At 41.6% G+C, this 21822-nt stretch overlaps 1 long non-coding RNA gene across 4 annotated transcripts in view; it reads right to left on the reverse strand.

The window, feature by feature from the left end:
• Nucleotides 1–1474: 1474 nt before the first annotated feature.
• Nucleotides 1475–21822, reverse strand: part of LOC135312673 (uncharacterized) — a 51746-nt gene continuing 31398 nt past the window's right edge. For 3 of the 4 annotated variants that reach the window (XR_010372359.1, XR_010372357.1, XR_010372358.1), the window contains one exon: nt 1475–4356. This is a non-coding gene — a long non-coding RNA (uncharacterized LOC135312673). Of the gene's footprint in view, nt 4357–5518; nt 5673–21822 lie in introns of all 4 variants that reach the window. The other variant, XR_010372360.1, reaches the window with a different exon arrangement.

Raw genomic sequence — 21822 nt, forward strand, 5'->3', positions numbered from 1 at the left:
TGCAGGGCACTTCTGCTGTGTGAAGTATAGGTCAAAAGCTCCAGAGCTCTTTGCTACAGAGTAAAAGCTAATGCCTCCAAGCTCTTATGTTTTTATTCTTTCACTGACTGTGGTTTTCCAGCATGTTCTCTCCTAACTGACCAGCTGCTGAATCTCATCTTTGAACATACTGAGGATGAAGCTGTACAACTTTTTTTCTTGAGCTTGTTAGAAAACAAAGTTACGTTTGTGCAGTAGGTCCAAGGTAATAGCTTTAATGACCACATGAAGTTGGCAGCTTGTAGCATTCATGTTGAGTCAAAAGTTGTTCTGTAGATAAATTTGTTTTAAACTTACACACTGCTGGGATCGTCTTTTGCAGTCAAATGTCTACTGAGAAGCCGTACTGAGACAGACATTGAATGGCACTGTTGTAGCTTCAGCTGACAAATGCTCACTGACAACCTGGACCAGTGTTAGCAAAGGCAGCAGGCTTTCCAGAAGCTGCCAGTGTGCTCCTTTCATGTCTGGTTTGGGGCCTTCTGCACTCCCAGTGGCATTGTCATTGTGCAGAATAAGTACTGTGATCCATCCCGCTTCCAAGTGTCCATTCAGTGGCTTACAAAACATGGCTTGCCCTTGCTTTCTGGTGCTGCCTTGGACCGTGACGTGTCAGCAGCCCTGTCACCATCACCTTCCATCACGGAGAGGTAAACTCTGGTTCAGGGAGCACCACTGGGCAGGTGAAAGCCTCAGCTGCAAAAAGCTCATATTGACAACATGTTTTCTCCCATGATGAGTACAGCCTTGCACTATCATGGCAATTGAAACTATGAGGTTCCATTTTGAGGTTTTGAAGAAATTCTCGCTTTCTGAAAAAACACGTATTTTTGGCCAGTTTTGCCACTGTTCTGACGTTTGCTGGAAGTGCTCCAAGGTGAGCGGTGGTTGTGCTGATGTTTGACCCTGAAAGCTGAGGTCTGTGTGGCTGGTAAAGTAGCGCTGGACCTTAATTAAATACCCACAGGCATCTGGCAGGTATTTTTCCTGATTAGCATAATAAGTTCTCCTTCATGTCAGGTAAAAAGACAAACCATGGATTGAACGAGGAAGCCTCCAGCTGTGAGTTAAGTCTATGGCTACTGAGTGATCCTGTGTTTGAACATTACTTCTTTGTACTGCTCGTGAGCTTGGTTGTCAGGAAAATTAGATTCTTCAGCAGAACTAGTGTGAACCTCCATTATCAATTCAAAATGTATTACTGTTTTCTAAATTCAGAAAATAACAAATTTCAGTGAAAAATAATAGAGAAATATTGTATAACTTTATGTCCTAGCATGGCACACCGGTGCTAGGAAATTACTACTGTTTTCATACAGAGAAAAGTACATAATCTTTTAAAAACTTGTTTGTCTTCATAGCTTTTAAAGTCATCAACCTTTGTTAATGTGATCGGTTATGGATTGAGAACCCTCATTTTGTCCCCTGCACACAAACAGATTTGTCACTGCAGCTTCTACAAGGAACCAGAAAAGATAACGAAGGAGTTGCCTCTGGAAAGAGTGTACCTGGAGCATCTTTATCTTGTTAATTATCAGTCCTTAATGCCAGCCAGCCTGCAGTGGTCAGTGGGTGAAGGCAATGAATAAGGCAGTAAAGAGACAACCAGAAAGTTTAGATGATAAAAGCCATTTTCCCAGAAATAAGTAGAGAAATGCAGTGACAGACCAGTCCTGTGGAAAGGCATACTGACAGCATGCCCAAGCACTCACACCCACCCCTGTTGTCTGCTTTTGTTAGCACTGAAGTTCGGTCGTGGCAAATCCACTGCCGGGGCGGCACAGTGGAAGTTTACAGCGCAGTTTGCCAGTCACCGGACTGGGAAATCCAGGGCAGGGAGCTCATGATTGGCTGTGATGGAAGACAGACCCAATACCCAGGTGGGAATGATGTATAAAGACCCGCGGTAACAAGTTTCGTGGAAACATGGGCCCATTTGCCCAAATGACCAAGGAAGGAAATATCTGCTCCTTAGGCTACTGGGGATGTTAGTGGAACATTCTCTTATTTTGGGAGATTTTGCTTCCATAGTTCATGCCAGATGTTAGCCCATGAGAAAAGAGTTTAGCCACAACCTAAGGGACCGGTGAATGTCTGTGGGATGTTCTTTTGAAAAGCTGAAAGAGAAATGATGTCTCTTATGGAAAGGCTAGAGATTGGCCTTTGCTTTTGCATCACTATGTGCTCCAGAGAGAAACGCCCGCTAGTGTACAAGGTTGGGGTTAGCACAAGGTTACTTCTGGGCCGGGGATAAAAGCCAGGTACGGTCTGAACAACTCAAAAGGGTGCAGGTAAAGTGTATGAAGCAGCCAAGGAAACAGATCCTCACACTTGCTGCCCAAAGAAAACCATGGTGAAGGACTATGCTGCGAGCAAGGAAACATGTTTGTATCTGATTTTATTAGGGATAATTGTGTGGAGTCCGTATTCTGATACGCTTAGGTTAAACTGTGTTTGAATAAAATTTTTCCAGAAAAATAGTGGCAACAAATTTAAATAAGACAATGAACCTTTCATAGAAATAAAGTTATCACAGATTGTGATAAAAGACAATTAATCATGAGGAATGGTCAAAATAATGTTGTTCTGATCCATTGGTCCTGTAATCAGGCAGAGAGAAATTGTAGAATGTTTTTTTATGCTTTGTGAGGGTAGAAGACGGAAGGACAACACTTCAGCCATCTGAACAACCAGTTCTCCGTGTCGTTTTGGCCACCTGCCTCCTCCCCAGCTAAGGGCGCTCAGAGACCTGAGCACCACCTCTCTGCTTCAGGCACCACAGCTAAGATTAATTCTGCCCGCACAAAACCTCTGTACCTTTTAGAAATTTGTCAGGTTCTCTGAGAGAAGTAAAGTTCTTTCCCTCATGATTGTAAGTGCTATTGAAAATCAGAACCTGAAGTTTCAGAAGATAAATAGCCAGGAATATATGAATTCTTCAAGATCTCAGTGGTCCAATTAAACCATTTCTTTAGGAAGGCTCAGCTCATGAAAAACTGAGAATACTAATAAAACTGTGAGTCATCGTGCCTTTCTTATTGATTCTTGTTATCTTTCTGTATCCGAGGCAACAATAAACATGATTTATATGCGCTGCATTTAATTTCCCATGGTGTTTTAATCTCACATTGGTGTGGGGGAAAAGTCAGTGAAGATGGATGGTGAGCAGCATGCAAACTGGGAGGCAGGCAGCAAATGTGGCCAGAAACTGGGGAGGGGGGTGTGTGTCATACTGCAGAGATAAGTAACACTTTTACGTCTCTAAAGCTGATGTGATTTAGAGTATATTAAAAAAACAAAACAATGATGTGACTGGTAAGGCAGGAAGATGGTGCTGTCTGTACCCACAAAAAATGCCCATTTAAATCCCCATGTGCAGGTGAATCATGATAAGGTGCTCAGTACTGATAAGCACTGCTGAGAAGGAACAAGTTTCTGTGAGGAAAGTCCAGATAATCTAATCTGTATTGGTCCTCCCTGCTACAGCAGTTCTCCTCTCAGCCACATGGACCATGCGACACACGGTATCACAGGAACTTCCAGTGTCTTCATGTGTGTTTCCTGTGTCACACAGGTGTTGGATGGATAGTGGCCTGGACGTAGGCCACAGGCTCCCCGGTGGCATCGTTCACAAAAAATGAGTTCAGTCTTCTGAAGTATAGGCAGACTAGAAGAAAATCACTGCAGGCTATTTTCTGGTTCCTTATTTTCGGATATTGTTTGGGCTTTTTTGTTTTGAAACAACATTGAAATTGGCTCTGAAAGGCCCTCCATTTCATTTATGGGCTCTGATAACATCCTCTATACAATCGTGTTCCTGTCAAAATGGTGCTGTGCAACTCAATGCTATTTATCTTCGCACAAGGGACAATTAAGCCTACAGCTTCTGACAGAGCCGTGACCCTCAGACAGGCCTCTGTATGGAGGTGCGTGATACAGGAGGGGCACCGCCGGCCGCCTGTGAGAATTTGAATGAAGATGAGATGCCAGAGCAGTTGATCGAAATGGGAGTCAGTGCTGAGCACGGCTACCAGGAAAGTGCTTAAGAGCAAAAGAGCAAATACATATTGACTCTGTTCCTCATAAGATTATTTACTGCGGTTCAAGAAGCCAAAAGCATTGATTTAAAAACACGTCTATCATGGACACAGAAAACTTAGAGGAGAAGTAACTAGACTTCTGGAAATGTCATATACCTCTTCAGAAAAAGCCTCAGAGAGAAGGAAAAATGCCTTTCCAAGCAGCTCTTTGTAGGGCCATTGCAGCCACTGGAGAGGAACATCCCCGGAAGCCCAGCTTTGTCTCTGGTTGTTGTTTCTGGAATAAGAAAAAAGGTCACATTCTGAGGCGGCAATAGTTTAAGTCCTGTGAATAGGTCCTTCTTTACGGTTCATTCTGTGGCCTAACTAGTAAATTATATTACTTTTTATTCCAGGGAAAGGCAGCCTTACAGTTAGAGAAAAGCCTTTTGGGTTCTGTTCCTCAGCTCCGCTATCCCTCCTGTCTCCAGTGAACACAAAGATCCTTAACCTACTTTTACGTTATTATGAGGCTCGGAGCCTGTGCCTGCTCCCTTTGAGGACAACTGGAATGCTGCCATTGACTTCAAAAAGAGCATGGGCAGGCTTCTTGTTAGTTAACATTTGTAAAGTGCTTGGACGTACTTAGGCAACAGATGTTACATAAATGCAATTAATATTGTAACTGTGCTATCAATCCTGCAATGCTGTGCTGCAACTTGGGCAGCAGGCATCTTAATTCACGCTGAAGCACCGTGTGTTTGCAAGACTAGGCCTTAGTTAGGTGCAGATAAATAATCTTTCCAAATAAAATGAAACTATTCCTCTACATAAATAAAGCTTCTGCCTTAGTTTCCTACACAAGGAAGACTTGTGTTTGTGTGTTTCTGTTTGTTTTTAGAAGTATATATTAACACAAGCACTTTATTTCTGGTACAAATAGAAAGCATAGCTGTTTAGATGGCGTATGCTTGAATCATCACAGATGTCCAGGGGGTAGGAATATAATAATAGATACAGAAGGCAAGTGCTATTTAATGCTGATCATTCAACTGTTCATGTTAGCTTTTTCCAGTTAATTGCCAAAATTCAGTTCTATCTTCCAGTGATACAGAAAAGTCCACTAACGCTGCTGAGTTGTGTAGGTTACGTTAATGCTTTGGTGTAGTTTTTTAATTGCGCATTCCATGAGAACAAAGCTATTTCTTTATCGTTTTACAGAATGTACATTGATGTTTCGAATCCTGTGGGCATTTTTTTAGCTATTTCAAACAGGAATCTTCAAATAACTTTGGGCAGTACTGCTGAACTCCACCAGCTTGAGGCCACTACAGCCAGGGACATGAAAAAGAAGTTTCATTCTTGGAAAGCCAGTCAGATGAGCGCAAGTCCTTGAAATCACTTAGTGATACGTAATGGCAGCCGGTGCAGGTAGCGAAAGGTGGATGCCATATGCTCACCTGAGAAGGATTGCTGGCAGAGAGCTGGTGGAAGGAGGCAGATTTCGTATGGGTCAGGGCTCGTTGCACCAGCAATGGCGATGGGCGAGACAGTGAAGTCCAACGCTGGAAGGAAGTAATGAGCACAAATCCCTGTCCCGTGTAGACAAGTCACCTACGTGATGTATGCTTTATGTTACATAAGCAGAGCCATCATCCATTATATATATCTGATTGATTTCATTATGTTCCATGAACCATTCACTTGTTTCCAAACTTTCAATCCACAAGATAAAATCCAGCATCAAAAGTATTTTGATAGGTTTTCTACTAAGATGTGAAGTTCCCCTTTTGTGTCACACACCTGCAATTCTCCGTCTACATTTGTTACGCATTTCTGTTGCTCAGAGCCTAAAATGATTATTTGATAGTGGCTCCTTTGTGTATCGTAAGCACTTTGTTGTCATGTGCTGCAAGTATTAATCAATTTGCTATCCTTATTTTTAAAAAATGTAATGTAAATTATTAACATGGCCATGTATCTACCATTTCAGATACTAGCTTACTTGATTAAGATCATAACCAATGGAATTTGCAGATCATCCATGGGTAATATACTTGAAGAGCAAAGCAGTCTTGTAAAAATGAACATGAGTTCAATGAAAAAGAAAAAATATAGAGAGTACAAAGGAAACCTGCTGCATATTTGGAAGGGGAAAAGATAATGCACCTTATCAAATCAAATGTTCAGCACTTGTATTCCCACATTTCTTTCACGTCATAGAATCATAGATTCTTAGAAGTGATGTACATGTCAAGTACATGAAAAAAGCTATTCTCGCTATAGACAGGTGTTTTACTGATCTTTAACTGATGGACAACCTGAGGTACACGGACAGTTAGGGCAAATATTTGCAAGCAGTGCAACTGATCTGAGATTTTCATTTCTTAGATGCATAACGTGAGACACTTGGAGTGTGGTGTGAAGAAGCATTTAGTTTATTATTCCAGTCATGGCCTAGCAAATGTAATGCCAGTTCGTGCACGTTTTGATACATTCGGTGCCTGAACACTTTGAGTCACAGCATCTCCGCAGAAGAGGATGTTCAACTGTTATTCACTATCACTGCAGCTTTGCAGGCACTTTTAAGGTCAGCATTTTCAAGAGTGCTGATCCCTACTGTACAAGTATGACCTTTCATTCTCTTAAATTGTTTGTCAGTATTAAAAGGTGGGATGCTTCTTTGCACTCTGCCCACCAAGTGATACAGATCTTTTCCTATAAATGTTAGGTTTGCATTCTTAATTTCCATTCCATCAGCTTTTGTGCTCAACAAGGATATTAAAGCTAGCTCTGAACGAGCTCATTACACACTCATGTCACTGAATGAACCCACACTCCCAGCTGCCTCCATGCTTGACCAGTTCCCTTCAGCCACGTACCAGCTCTGAAGCGCATACCATTTCTCAGCCAGTTCAATGGCTGGTGATAAGCAGATCTGGACAGAGAAGTGGAATTTGTCTGCAATTTGCCAGCCATAACCACAGGAGCGGCATGCTAATTCCGCTCTCTGGGTTGGCTGAGCTAGCTCGGTCAGAGAGCAGTTGGAAGCTTCTTACAAAACTTCGTTGCACTATGTGGATATAATCTTTCTCCTTTCTCTAAAGCTTATGAGCAGCTCTTTTATATAGTCTTCAAGGTGACTGATTAAAAATTTAGTTTAATGTATAGCTGCTTAAGTAATTTAAATTCTGTCATGGAGTTAACTTGTCAAACTGAGTGAATAAGGATGGGTATTTTCTCTACCCCACCTCTATTCAAATTCAGCCAAGTCAGTATTTTATGCATGTAAAAGCTTTACACTGCAGTTTGGAGAGAAATGTTGTATGCACGTTCCTTGTTAAAAATTTGTTGATGAAGTGATAAGGTCAGTGATAGGCAGTACCTGATATATAATGCATTGAACCCAAAGATCCTTCAGGCTGGGCTTCTGTTTTGCAGGGGGAAGACAGAGAAAGCAGTTCCCTCAGTTCTGGATGTCTGGGAAGAGCTGTCTCCATTCTTCCTATGCACCTCTAGCATCTGCCACTTACAGATGTATATCCTCTTTGTTCACAAGGCTGGAGAGAACTGTTTTGTCATTGTAGCATGACCTCCTACATAAAGTGCCACAGGGCTGCCCAGCATTAGCTGTTTTCTGAACCAGAGCACAAATACCCAGTCTCGATGTTAAAATTGACAGAAATGAGCAAGGAACCACAACCTTTAAATGCTCTCAGTGCTAAAAATTGTTCCTTGTTTATAGTCAGAAAGTATCTAGCATCAGTGTCATTTGCATGTAACGTAGAGGGGTGTTTCTCCCCTGTGCTTAGCACAGCTATTTATTGAGACAGAGCCAGTCCTGCCTAGAAGCTACCAGTCACAGTCATCCCTTGTGCAGCTCCACTGAAACAAATGGAGTTTGTCTCAGAGAATCTGCTAAATGTAATCTACCCTTTAAAATACTTCTACAATCACATTTGGATCACACACCTAATTGATTTTTTTCTTTAGCTTTTGAAATAAACCTTATTCTCAATTACGTAGCTTCTTTTTCTCTACAGTGCTTCGCAGGAGTGGGCGGTTGTTGATCAGGAAGTGGCGGGCGCCATAGAACAAGGTCACTGATTTCAGACTTGAAAAACTACATGGACTTGTCATTTACAACAACCGGATTTTTTTTCTTCAAATGATTATACTCATGAACTGAAGCAGAAAAAGTAAAATATAGATCAGCACAGAGACAAAGACAGCAGCTTATTGCACAATACGGAAAGCTGTAGATCTGTTTTATGCTTTCTCAGAACTTTCAGGAAATATTTTATTATATTTGGCACTCACACCCTCTTAATTCAAAGAGACTCTAATTGAATCAAATAAATATTGTAGCAGTGAAAATCCTTATATCGTGCACAAGAAGTTTTGTGGTAAAACAAGAAACACAAAAAGCTGTCCAGAACGTTTTAATATATGTCATCTTACTGACTTGTTAGAGCTGATTTATTAATGACAATCTCTACCTAAACAGTCTGTTATTTGTCTTAATTTTAATAAGTATCTTAAATATGTGTAAAGTCCACCCAAGTGCTGAATATTCTCTTTTTGATCCTGAAGCCCCTCTCGCTACCAAACAGCAGCTCCAGCTCATTAAGAGAATCGCCTGTGCTACAGCCGTGGTGGGCAGAGTCTGGTGTGGGCACCACTGAAGACAGTAAATCTTGGTTTCTTTCAGGGTTTGGACACCTCTCCCACAGATTAACTGAATTACTGGTCTCAATGCTCAGTTTTTGTTTCCTTGAGCTCTTAAAAGCACCTGACCTGCATCATTCTTGCTCTAGTACTAACGATATGATTAATGATGTGCCTACCAAGATCTTTTATGTGAACTTTTTTTGTTCTTTCTTTGCCCATTTCAAACTTAGCTACAATCCCGAATGTAGCCGTGCAGCCATAAGCCTGCCTGGAACAATACTTAGTAAATGTTGGGATTTGGGCGGATATCCGTATTAATTTCAAATCATGCCTTATTTGGCAATCATATGGGTGCACTATTTGTAATTCACCAACAACATTCTGTTCTTCACCATGTTATGCAGTTTAGTGCTGACCAGGTTACTATTTCTTAGTTTATTTTTGATTGTTACTGTCAAACAGTTAAGCAAGGACATACATACGTGGGCACTGAGAGAGCACTGACTGCAGGCTGTAAGAAGGAGCCTACATTTTCAATTACATGGTCAGTTTAGTATTTCTGCCCTCTAGCAGAAAGGTAGCATCCACACTGCAAAATAAGATACTAACATTTTATTGCTAATGTTTGGCTGGCTATGGATAATAGATTTAAACTGCTACAGTCCTAATGAGTTCACCACAGTAACTTAATTAAGCAATTGAACATGACAGGCACATTGTAGGGGGATTATTGCATGCCTTTAGTAAAAGATAAAATAAAAAGCAAGATATTTCAGCTACCAAGAAACCTTTGAAAACAAGCCTCCTGTCCACCTAGCTGAAACAAAAGAAACTAATGGAATTTTAAGAAAGCAGAAAAGGAAATAGATCGTCTTGCGTTTAGCAGTCTGAGGATGTTTATTGCCACTTGGAAAAATCTTCCCAGAATACAGTATTTATTTCTCATAACAGATTGCATGGTCATTTTTACCCTGGAACCACAAAATGATGCAAGTAATGGTTTAATGGTAGGACCCTTCTCCATGCATTCTGACAAAGAGAATGAATCATTAGGGAACTGACCTTAAGGTATCCTTTTGAGGAGTGAGCAGAGATGGACCTCCTCCTTTCATGGAGCTTTGCCTCCTTTTCTGGAGATAACTGCAGAGGCAGTGCAAAGAAACAGTACTACCGTCTAGAAGTCAGTGGGATGGAGCCTGGTTTACTTGAGCCAAGCCCTGTATGATCGCCAGAACTTTGCCAGACCAAAGTGACAATATGAATTGTAGCAGATAACTTTGTACTGACTGAAGACTTGGGTCTAGATCCACTTACATACCACAGAAACACCCAAATCACTTATTGCACTAAAATTATGAGAAGAGCTGAAATACTGCCATGTTAATAAAAAGAATGGTATCTGCATAAGCCAAGTACCTATCACAAGCACTCTACTGACAGGGGCTACCAGCACAGTTGTACTGTCAATGCCTTCCAAGGTAAGACCTCACTTTCAGCCTTTTTTACCTAAGTGTAATATGTCAGAAAAGGAATGGAAAAGGTCAGGCCAGTCAGAGCCAAACAAGGAGGATATGAAGCTACTCTCCTTTTTAGAGTTTTTGAGATTAGTATGCTGCAGGCTGCATGGAGAAATAATAAAGAGTTTGATTAAATCTGCTTCAATCTGGAGCAATAAACCAAAGAATAGCATGGAGGGTATTGTGTTTCAGCCTGCGTTTGCAAAAGGGTTTGGCTTTCTTTTGATCCTTGCTTTTCTGTTTGAGCTTTACTATGAGGTCTCATTGGGTTAAATTCAGACTTAATTAATCTTAACTTAAATTCAGTATATGAAGGGTACTGATTTCTCCCTGTTGGATACCCAGTCAGTGTCCACGGTAGGCAGTAGTTAGGTACCGACATTTTCATTTAACATATTCTCTACTGCATCAGTATTGTATTGTATTTTGAAAGCTATTCAAAAGCCAAACCATGAACTTCATCTTCAGCTTTCTCCCTACATAGTGCTTGGACTTGCCACTGGTACCAAATATATCAAATATCTCCCTCCCATCTTATATTTGATGTCAGTGATAAAGAATGTCTTCACAGCAGCATGTGCTGTCCATTAAAGAGCAGCAGAGCAAAAGATGAAGTTTTTCAACTTGTCCTGGACTTAGCAAGCGGTCAAAATGAAGAAGATGTCATTTCTATTTAGCTAACTCACACCTGAACAACAACTGATATACGAGCCCATGCTGGTGAAGAAGAAAGAGGGCTGTGAAGGTGCCTGATGCCCTCCTCATCTTAGTCCTCGTCTAAATGCCATGGAGGCATTTCTGCCATGCTGGCACCAGAGCAAGGGCTGACGTTCCCTTTGTTTCACTTTCCTGTTATCTCTCCGCTATGCTCTTTTCCTTGAGCTGAGGATAATCACATTAGGTACATACTGTGCTTTCTATGTTTAGATCTCTAATTAGTTTACTCAATAGGGTAAGTATAATTATCCTCATTTTGAATCGTCACAAGAATATGAAACAATTTGCTCAACAACTCACCTCAAATAATTTATATATACGCTTTTATATCTATGAAAATCCTACTAATGTCTGCCTTTTAGCAATATCTTGTTGCAGTTAGTTCCACATGCTAACTGTGTCTCACATCTCGCTTTCAAGCATTTACTTCCAAGTCCAGTCCATACTAGACTTCTGCCCACCCTGAGCCAGACAAGTCCCTGCAGAGGGCGAGGCAGCCACACAGCAGCAGCAGCGAAGCAATCTGCCCTGCAGGGCACCTCATCCTCTGCAAGGTGAGCAATGAAAACTTTGACATTTTTCCTGTTTACTCTGATAATCCAGGGGGAAAATACCCAGCAGATGTATGTTAACATTTAAGTCCTCCCAGCCAGTTAGTTGTAAGCACACCACTTCTCAGAGCAACCATAAAGTGATACACATAGAGGTTAAGTAATTTAAAAAAGAGTCTGTGGCTGATGAATCCCAACCCAGTTTTCTGCCCAGTGGCCCCTCTTTGTTACAATGAAGGACTGGAAAGGTGCGTGCATAAGCCAGAGTCTTTCAGGAAGTTCTTTTTCTTTTTTTGTCAGCTCTGTTTTATGTTGTGGTTTTTTTGTTTGTTTTTTTTTTTTTTTTAAAGAAGAGAAAGTTTAAAAGAACCTTGGAAAAAGTTTTTGGCAATTACCTCCGTGGTGGCATATATATTCTGTTCAGTGCTGTCATTACGTTGGAGCATACAAAAACCCAGCTTTCTTTCATCGAGGCTGACTTTTAAGAGGCTTTTTCACCAGTGCATACAATTCAGTCTGTGTGTCCTCTTTTGTAGCCATTATTAACTCACAGTGTGGGCTAAAAACCCAGACTTCCTTATCTGGTGCCAAACAGCATCTGTCACCACTCTCTCCTTATCTGCTACCTCTGCCAGTTCCCAGTGTTAAATGAGGCCACACCACGCTATCGTCGGGATTAGACCTAATGCACTGAGTTCTGTCTGCCCTGTTTATTTTTATGAACTTATTTAGATTTCCAGTCTGGGTGTCGGAGCTCCAGAAATGCTGGTGTTTTAATGAGCAGTAAATCCACACAGATTCAAAGCCTGACTATTTTCTCTCGCATTTGTCTGTGTGTTCCTTAGAGAGCATGGAGGAGATGCAAAATCCTACAGCACTAGAGGTTCTGCAAGGGTTGCTTCCATACCACTGCCATGTGTGTGTCCAGGGGCTAGAAGGACCAGGGGACACAAGGAAGGACAATTGCCTGCCTGTGATGGGAGGCACCTGGAGCAGGTTCAGCTAATGCTCTGCAGTTATTGACCGGACAATTGTGCTCCTACAATTTCCTAAACTGCTCTATCTTTATTCAAAACCGGGTAATAAAACGGAGGAGCAGATAAATGGATTTATAACTTCCTTCTCTAACATATAATGATGATTAGATAAAAACATTGTATGATACATTTATAGACCTGGACTGAAACTGGTGGGGCAAAATCCAAACTAGGTCAGATGCCAAAGCATGAAGAGCAGTCACACAAACATGAGATTTACAATTTGGTTCCCAGGTACAGAAGAAAGTAAAGGAACTCACTGCAAAGAGAGAAAGCTATTTAGTGCCAATGCAGAAGTATCCCTACTCTTTCATAAGGGTTCAGTCCAGTCTAGTTTTAGACACAACCCAATCTCTTACTAGATATTTCATATAGGAATACATTGCACTGATAGAAAATATTTTCTTTCACAGTTTTCCTCAGTTTCCTCCCTTGATGTCTTTTCTTATCACTGCTCAAAATTTTTTAGCATCATGGGTGTTTGCACCTTTTCTAATACATAGAATAGAATAGAATAGAATAGAATAGAATAGAATAGAATAGAATAGAATAGAATAGAATAGAATAGAATAGAATAGAATAGAATAGAATAGAATAGAATAGACTGTTTCAGTTGGAAAGGACCTGCAACAGTCATCCAGTCCAACTGCCTGACCACTTCAGGGCTGACCAAAAGTTAAAGCACGTTATTAAGGACATTGTCCAAATGCCTCTTAAACACTGACAGGCCTGGGGCATTAGACACCTCTCTGGGAAGCCTGTTCCAGTGTTTGACCACCCCCTTGGTAAAGGAATGCTTCCTAATGTCTAGTCTGAACCTCCTCTGACACAGCTTCGAACCATTCCCACGTGCCCTATCATTGGATATCAGGGAGAAGAGATCTTATTTTCTTGTTAAATACCTCAGTACCCTCTTTACCTTCCTTAAATTCCACACCATAACTTTTTGATTCATCATCCCGCTAGTTGGAAAGTAATAAAAATGTCAGGTTTACAATTAAGAAAATCAGGCTAGTAAGGTTAAGAAAAAAAAAGGAAATTAAGCAAGCCTCCAAACACAAAGCTGTGGAACACTTCCAGAAGATGTTATAGGTAGTAAAATTTTATACATATCCAGGAAGCAATTAGATACATGAGTGAAAAACACTTTAAGTGCTGTGAAACAGCAAGTCAGTTAGTTGCAGATCACAGAAGAACTGGGGAAGAGTCACTACATGCTTTCCTTGCTCGTCTGCTGCTTCCCAAGCATCTTGTGCCAGCCACTTTCAAGGAAAGTCTAATGAACTAGAGGGACCTGTGGCCTGATTCAATAGATCAGTTCTTATGGGTTTTTATTATCCATTTGGGAAGGGTGGATTGCTCATTTGATTGATTAAATTTATCTACTGTATCACACAGAAACTGTGCCAAGAAAACAAATTACAATATTCATCATAATGTTGCCGGAGCAGAGGTCAACAGTGCAGAGTAGCTCTTCTGGGCGGATTAGGCATGGCTTGTCTGCCTTGGAAAGGAGTTTCAGAAAGACATTCTCAATGTGTCTGCTTCTGTGGGCAAGAGATGTGGAGTGGGCATGTTGCACCAAAGCAGAAGTGTCACTCGGATTTCGTTCTTCACACAAGATACACAAGTGAAACTCTCATGACAGATGATAGATGCATCTCTGTGCAGCTTCAGTGAGAAGTTGCATGAACTAGGAAATCAAGTGGCATAGCACTTATGGGGGCCCACATGAGGCCGGGTGACGATGAAGCGCTGCCTGTGAGCTGTGAGGTGGTGCGGCAAGGAGCTGGAAGCAGCAAGCATAATTTAGCTCCATCAGCGCCTGCACTAGCAGGATGCCCTGCTTACCAGAGACCCGGACAGTGCTCCTTACAGCAAAACATCAGCCCCCTGCAGTGCAACACTGCTTTAAGCTGCAGAGGAGTCATGTTTGCCTGCGTGAAGTTCATCAGAATGAACTCCAGGTCATTGCCTGAGGTTTTACCAGCTGAAACTTGTGCTTTCAGGCCATTACAGTCTCAGGATTATATTTTCTTATGCACAGATTCCCGTTTCCCCACTTACTTTGTTTTCTGCTTCACGCAGCAGTGATGCTTGGCTTGTATCGTTCTTGGCACAAGGCAATTGAGGGTAAGTGCCCTGAGCTTAGTGACTGTACTTGCGTCAGAAGAAGGTGAGTTGGTGGAGGCTCATGGACACAAACCAGAATGGGTTTCAGATCTCTGTTTTCTTCTCACTTCACAGAAAATGACATTTATTTAGTCCAAGGAGGTGAAATTCAATATTGGAATTATTATGTTTTATTTTCCTCAGTAGAGTAATTAGAAAAAAATCAGACTACCGGAGTTTGAAAAATAAATTACATTTTACAACACTAGATTGTTCCTGTAAGCTTAAATGCAGTGATTTATTTAGAAATAGTAAGGCCAAACACTTGATATACACAACTCGCTACCAGGAGAAAAAATGTCCAAACCAATCAACCTTCAGCTTGATTCATTACCACCTGGCAAAATGGACCTCCGTCACAAGCAAGGCATTGCTATTACAGTCCTTCCCAGTCAGATGTAGCTCTATTTATTTATTTATCTACCTATTTCTCAATAAATAGATCGAGAAATTGCAGCCCCATTAATTATTAAATTCTTGGAGTTTATTAGTTCTATTCCTTTATATTTTTTTGTCTATGTGTCTACCAACTTAACAAAAGTAGGATTCATTGATCAATTACTCACTGCTTTCTTGATCACTTAATGCATTCTGTGATTGCCTAACTTGGGCTAGGCTGGTGACAAGCATCTATGTTTTTCCATTCAGTTCAGGCTATTTTTTGTATTTGGGGAATACCTCTCTTCCTAACAGTTCCAGTGCCCCAAAGCACTACACTCCTGTTTTTCTGTACTTCCCTTTCCAACCTATAAAATACTTGAGCCGGGTACTCCACTCTAAATGGGTTCATATATGCGGAGGACAGTTTTCAAGAGCTCATGAATAAAAGAACCTTGCTCATCCATTTGTTTTCACCTTATTAAACCAAAGCCAGCTTGTATTAAATTATGTATTCAATTGTATTATAATCATCTTAGTACATGTGCCTGCAGCAGTCAGCAACCTACAAACATATGCTTTTATAAATAGCTTTATGCTTGAGGTATTTATAGTGGGTTTGGGGACTATTCAAGTATCGACATCCTCATGTGTGTCTGTATATGCAGGATCATGGTCACAGCTTTCTGGGAAGTCATTTCTAGACAGGCACATGATATGCTGTGTTTTACACTGTGACAGATCTTGTAGTAATACTAAAATCTTCAGGAAAGATTCTCACAAGAGTGTGACTCAAACCGGCCTCGACTGTCAGTATGAGTCAGGGATCAAATGCTCAGAAAAAAAAAAAAGGTATCAAAGCACGAAGGCCAAGCAGTGTAACTATTCTCTGGTGCAGGAAGATGCTGGTGAGCAAAACCCAGCTGCAACCTGGCTGACCACAAGATGGTGGTTGCTATCTGAAAGGAAAAATAAAGATAATGAAGAATGTTAGATGGAGGACTAGTTAAGGAGTTTACATAACCTGACTTTGCCCTAAACCAGATGATCAGAGGTAAACTGATAAACGAGAATAACTCATGAAGAACATATCTGATGCATTCAACTTTTACAGAGTTCACAGAAGCCTCATTTTGAGATTGGCCGTCTCTACTATGAGAGCATAGCTGTCATTTGCAGGGTAGTAGCCATACAAAGTATTTTTCATAGTAAAAACTATTGAAAAAGAAATATTTTCACAAAGCAGGACTTTCTTAAAAAATTTAAAAGTTTTTAATCTATACTTTTAATTTTCTGTTTTCAACCCCAACTTTAGAATTATTTACCAAACTTTGCATTCTACTTCTTTGTAGAATGTAGCAGGTTTTCTATGTTATTTTGACTTGATAACTGAAAATTCTATTTCTCTCTGAAGTGTCATATACTGCCTTATGTCTTGTTGTATTAGATAAATGAAAAATATTTTTAATTGAATCAGTGTAGCCATATGAAGTCACAAGCTCCTTGCTCCTATGACTGAACAATATATTATCAATGTACTTGCATAGTTATATAAATACTAGACATACATTTTTCTACAGAAATCTCAAAAAGAAGTTGGTCTGAAACTGGACAAAATTTGCTCTGTGTGTATGCTGTAACCATGGGGAGGTGCTGCTCTTCCCATTTAAGTGTGTTCCAGCTATACCTACTGCGTTGGCTCAGTGGCCATGAAGGATTTATTGCACACGCGCTTCATAGCTGTGTGCCTGTGCTCTGTGCGTATGTCTGGGATCTCACGTGATATTCATTCTGTCTCTTTCCCACTGAGCTCACCCTTCTAGCCGTTCTTCTCAGCAGGTCACTCCTTAGCCTCCTCTCACCAGGTGAAACAAGTGCAGCTCCCTTCACCCTTCCTTGTAGGACCTCCTTGTAGATCCTTGTTTAGGATGAGAAGAAATGGCCTCAAGCTGTGTCAGGGGAGGTTTAGATTGGGTATTAGGAAATATGTCTTTACTGAGAGAGTGGTCAGGCATTGGAAGAGGCTGCCCAAAGAGGTGGTGGAGTCACCATCCCTGCAGGTGTTCATAAAACATGTAGATGTGGCACTTCAGGGCATGGTTTAGGAGGCATGGGGGTGTTGCATTGATGGTTGAACTTGATCATCCTAGAGGTCTTTTCCAACCTTAATGATTCTATGACTCTACTATCGTAGGCCATATGCTCTAGACCCCCAGTAATCCTGGCACCCTCCCCTCCATTTTCTCATCATCCATCCTAACTGGACAACCCCCTCGACACACCTTATTGGTAACAAAAGTGAACAACAACAAAATACATTAAATTAACTCTTTGTCTACTACAGAAAACCATAGCTACTGTTCAGTGAGATTTGATCAGCTCTTGCACATCTCCAAGGGAGTCTGAGTTTTTGTGTTGGCTCTTTGATATAGATCAGTTGTTGGTTATGTTTATTATTGTCCTTGATTATAACATATTTTCATTTAAATAGGTATAACCACACTCTGGTGAATTTAACTCCCTGAATTCAAAACATCCATTTCTGGCTTTGGCAGGGATTTGCTTCTGGTTTGTATGCTCTCTTAGTGACCACAGCTGTTCCTCCATGTCTCTGTATGCTGCTTTGAGCTATGTGAAGAATTCCTAACACTCAGTAAGGTCTACATATCCAGCCTGATAATTCAATATTGCTTTCTCATATAGTGAACAATTACTGGACCTAATGAAGGGTTCTCCAGATGACTGGGGTTACAGGGTCTGTGAACTCTGGTTACAGCTTCTCCCACAACCAGAGGGATTAGGGTGTTTTTCACCAGTTCAGATTCTCTCTTGCCACCAATTACAGGTGAACTCATGCTTGCAGCTGCTCCTTCAGCCATGGTATTTATAGCTTCCCTCTCCACACCCTCGCTGCCTAGTTTCATGAAACTTTCAGGAATTCAGGGTGGAACTAAAGAGCTGCATTTTGGCACTTGGGTTTAGATGGGCAGGATCTCCCTCTGGAGGCCTTCAACAGCAACTGCTTTTCTCCCTTGGTTTCACAGAGACCTGTGGGAGAAGAGCTTTGGTAGAGCCAAAATGCTGCTGCAAATCAGATACTTTACCCCGGACTGGATGTCCTAGTTTTCTGATTTGCCTTACAATCCTTCTGCCAAATGTGGATGCTATTTGCCAGCAGCTTCAAAAGCTCATGGACGGACACCTCTCCCCACTTCACCCCAAATAGAAAAGCAGGGAGAAGAGGCTGTTTCTGTGGGCTGCCAAGCAAGCAGTGCCCAGCAGCAGTAGGGACTCCTCTCTTGGTTTGCTCAGAAGGACACGACCCCAGCTCACCTGGCACCAGTAGCCATACTGGTTGTACCACAGCTGGGTACCACATGGCAATGTAAGTAGCACCAACATTAGAATGGGAATAAAGAAGTCTGATAGAAAATGAGTCTTACAAAGAAGATAAGGAGCCAGAGGAAACTCTAAACCATCTCATAATGAAGCTTCTAATGCAAATGTTTGAAAAACATAAAAGAAAGCCAGAATTAATTACTTAGGTCTTTAGATATGTTCAAGGATTAGTGCCACATGTATTACTTCATACTTACTTCATAGAATCATAGAATCATTAAGGTTGGAAAAGACCTCTAGGATGATCAAGTTCAACCATCAATGCAACACCCCCATGCCTCCTAAACCATGCCCTGAAGTGCCACATCTACATGTTTTATGAACACCTGCAGGGATGGCGACTCCACCACCTCTCTGGGCAGCCTCTTCCAATGCCTGACCACTCTTGCAGTAAAGACATTTTTCCAGATATCCAATCTAAACTTCCTTTGATGCACCTTGAAGCCATTTCCTCTTGTTCTCTTGCTAGTGACCTGGGAGAAGAGACCAACACCCACATCACCACAACCTCCTTTCAGGTAGTTGTAGAGAATGATAAGGTCTTCCCTCAGCCTCCTCTTCTCCAGGCTAAACAACCCCAGTTCCCTCAGCTGCTTCTATAAGACTTGTTCTCCAGACCCTTCCCCAGCTTTGTTGCCCTTCTCTGGACACGCTCCAGCACCTCAACGTCCTTCTTGTACTGAGGGGCCCAAAACTGAACACAGTACTCGAGGTGCGGCCTCACCAGTGCTGAGTACAGGGGCACGATCACCTCCCTGCTCCTGCTGGCCGCACTATTCCTGATACAAGCCAGGAGGCTGTTGGCCTTCTTGGCCACCTGGGCACACGGCTGGCTCTTGCTCAGCCAGCTGTCAGCCAACATCCCCAGGTCCTTCTCCACTGGGCAGCTCTCCAGCCACTCTGCCCCAAGCCTGTAGCGTTGCATTGCGTTGTTGTGACCCAAGTGCAGGACCCAGCATTGGCCTTGTTGAACCTCATACAATTGGCCTTGGCCCATTGATCCAGCCTGTCCAGGTCCCTCTGCAGAGCCTTCCTACCCTCGAGCAGATCGACACTCCCACCCAACCTGGTGTTGTCTGCAAAATTACTGAGGATGCACTTGATCCCCTCATCTGGATCATTGATCAGGATATTAAACAAGACTGGCCCCAACACTGGGGGACCCCACTCGTGACTGTCTGCCAAATGGATTTAGCTCCATTCACCACAACGATCTGGGCTTGGCCACCCAGCCAATTTTTACCCAGTGAAGAGTACACCTGTCCAAGCCATGAGCTGCCAGCTTCTCTAGGGGGATACTGAAGAAGACAGTGTCAAAGGCTTTACTAAAGTCCAGGTGGTCAACATCCACAGCATTTACTCATCCTCTAGGTGGGTCATCTGGTCATAGAAGATCAGGTTGGTCAGGCGGGACCTGCCTTTCATGAAGCAATGCTGGCTGGGCCTGATGCTCTGGTTGTCCTGCACATGCCTGGTGAGCTCCCTCAAGATTAACTGCTCCATAATCTTCCCTGGTACCGAGGTCAGGCTGACCAGCCTGTAATTCCCTGGATCCTCCTTCCAGCCCTTCTTGTAGACAGGCATCACATTGGCAAACCTCCAGCCGTCTGGGACCTCCCCTGTTAACCAGGACTGCTGGTAGATGATGGACAGTATCTTGGCGAGCTCCTCTGCCAGCTCCCTCAGTACTCTTGGGTGGATTCCATCCAGTCCCATAGACTTGTGAGTGTCCAGGTGGAGCAGCAGGTCATAAACTGCTTCCTCCTGGAATATGGGGGGTTTATTCTGTGATCCATCCCTGCCATCCAGCTCAGGGGGCTGAATACACTGGGGTTAACTGGTCTGAATGTTAAAGACTGAGGCAAAGAAGGCATTTAGTACCTCAGACTTTTCCTCATCCTCAGTTGCAATGTTCCCCTCTGCGTCCAATAGAGAATGGAGATTCTCTTTTTGTTGTTAATATTTTTGTAAAAACAATCTTTGTTATCCCTTACAGCAGTGGCCAGGTTGAGTTCTAGCTGGGCTTTTGCTTGCCTAATTTTCATTACTTCATTATCATAGTCCCCCATCGTATGTGATGAATGACTCTTTTTTTTTTTTTTCCCCCAATATACTTGGCATATAATAATGTACTTCTGGGCATAGGAAAAAAGGTGTGTAGGCTACCCTTTTTCCAAACAAAATATCCTGGATGTTATTAAAGGTTTATAGTTGTGAGTTTAAAAATAACAAACATGCCTTTTTTTCCCTGTTAAATGGAGTAATCTGTACCAAGAACTTAGAATCAACCTTTATTGTAGAGACCACATTGGATTAAATTAGTTTCACTTAGTGCCTTCCACTTTTCTTGTATTCTTATTGTTGTTTTTTTTTTTAACTTTCACACCCAAATAACTAATTTTGTCTGAGTCTTGTCAACATATGTTGATCCGGTATCCCACTAATAAGCTGTCCGTTACACTTTTATAAGAGAACATCAGACTTAGTTCCAGTGAGTTACAAAAGCGGTTTGAAAAGTTATACCATAATATCAATACTCGTGAATAAACAAAAGGCTCCCATTGAATTTCAGCCAGTTTAGCTGGTATAAAATTCCCAGCTGAAGAAGAATTCAATTTTCAATCTCTTTTGAAATTCTAATGGTCAGCAAATTGAACATCTCATAATCAAAAAGCATCTTTGGTACACTGAAGATGAGAATTTTAAAAAATAACATTAAATAACATTTTTCTTAGACTTTAAAAGTATATCTAAGCTAAAAATAATATGATAAATGTCAACCCATGATCTGAAGAGGAGATTGCAGTGCAAGTCCGTGCATAGCCTTAAATGTAACAAGAACTATGGCTTGAACAGTAAGAATAATTATCAGATATAAGTTATTGGAAGTTAAATTGTTTGCCTGCTGTGTTAGTGACTTTGGAATCAAGTAAAAGGAAAGGCAAGCAAAAATATTTCTTCTCCTATACTAACTAAATGCAGAGTATACTTGTATCACTAAGAGGCGCTGCTGCATAAGGTCCATGGGCTACTCTGGCTCACCACACTGGCGGGGTGTAGCCAAGCCTGAGTACCTGCGATACACCGATGTTGGTTTTTTTATGCTGGAAGGTGTATGTATTATCTACATAGATATGTCTGAACTCATATTGTTCTCTCTACAAACAAACAAAAAATCTTTCAGTTTAAAAAATACGTTTTACTGCGTGGCTCCTCTACTTTCCTTCAGAAATGTCCTCTATTTTCATTCAGTTACAGAAGGTTTAGTGCTGGACTTGTGATCTCAGAAATCATTCTGAAAGTTATGATGATATGGACAGCA

Source organism: Phalacrocorax carbo, chromosome 3, assembly GCF_963921805.1.
Source record: "Phalacrocorax carbo chromosome 3, bPhaCar2.1, whole genome shotgun sequence".
Classification (NCBI taxonomy): Eukaryota; Metazoa; Chordata; class Aves; order Suliformes; family Phalacrocoracidae; genus Phalacrocorax; species Phalacrocorax carbo.